This window comes from Salvelinus alpinus, chromosome 34 (assembly GCF_045679555.1).
Source record: "Salvelinus alpinus chromosome 34, SLU_Salpinus.1, whole genome shotgun sequence".
NCBI lineage: Eukaryota > Metazoa > Chordata > Actinopteri > Salmoniformes > Salmonidae > Salvelinus > Salvelinus alpinus.
In genome coordinates, this window is record NC_092119.1 from 14,439,535 (window position 1) to 14,439,792 (window position 258).

Here is a 258-nt window from a genome sequence, read left to right on the forward strand (position 1 = left end):
AGAAGAAAGAGGAGAGAGGTAGTGGAGGGGGAGAAGAAAGAGGAGAGGAGGTGGAGAAGAAAGAGGAGAGAGGTAGTGGAGGGGGAGAAGAAAGAGGAGAGGAGGTGGAGGTGGAGAAGAAAGAGGAGAGCAGTAGTGGAGGGGGAGACAAAGAGGAGAGCAATAGTGGAGAGGGAGAAGAAAGAGGAGAGAGGTAGTGGAGGGGGAGAAGAAAGAGGAGAGAAGTAGTGGAGGGGGAGAAATAAGAGGAGAGCGGTA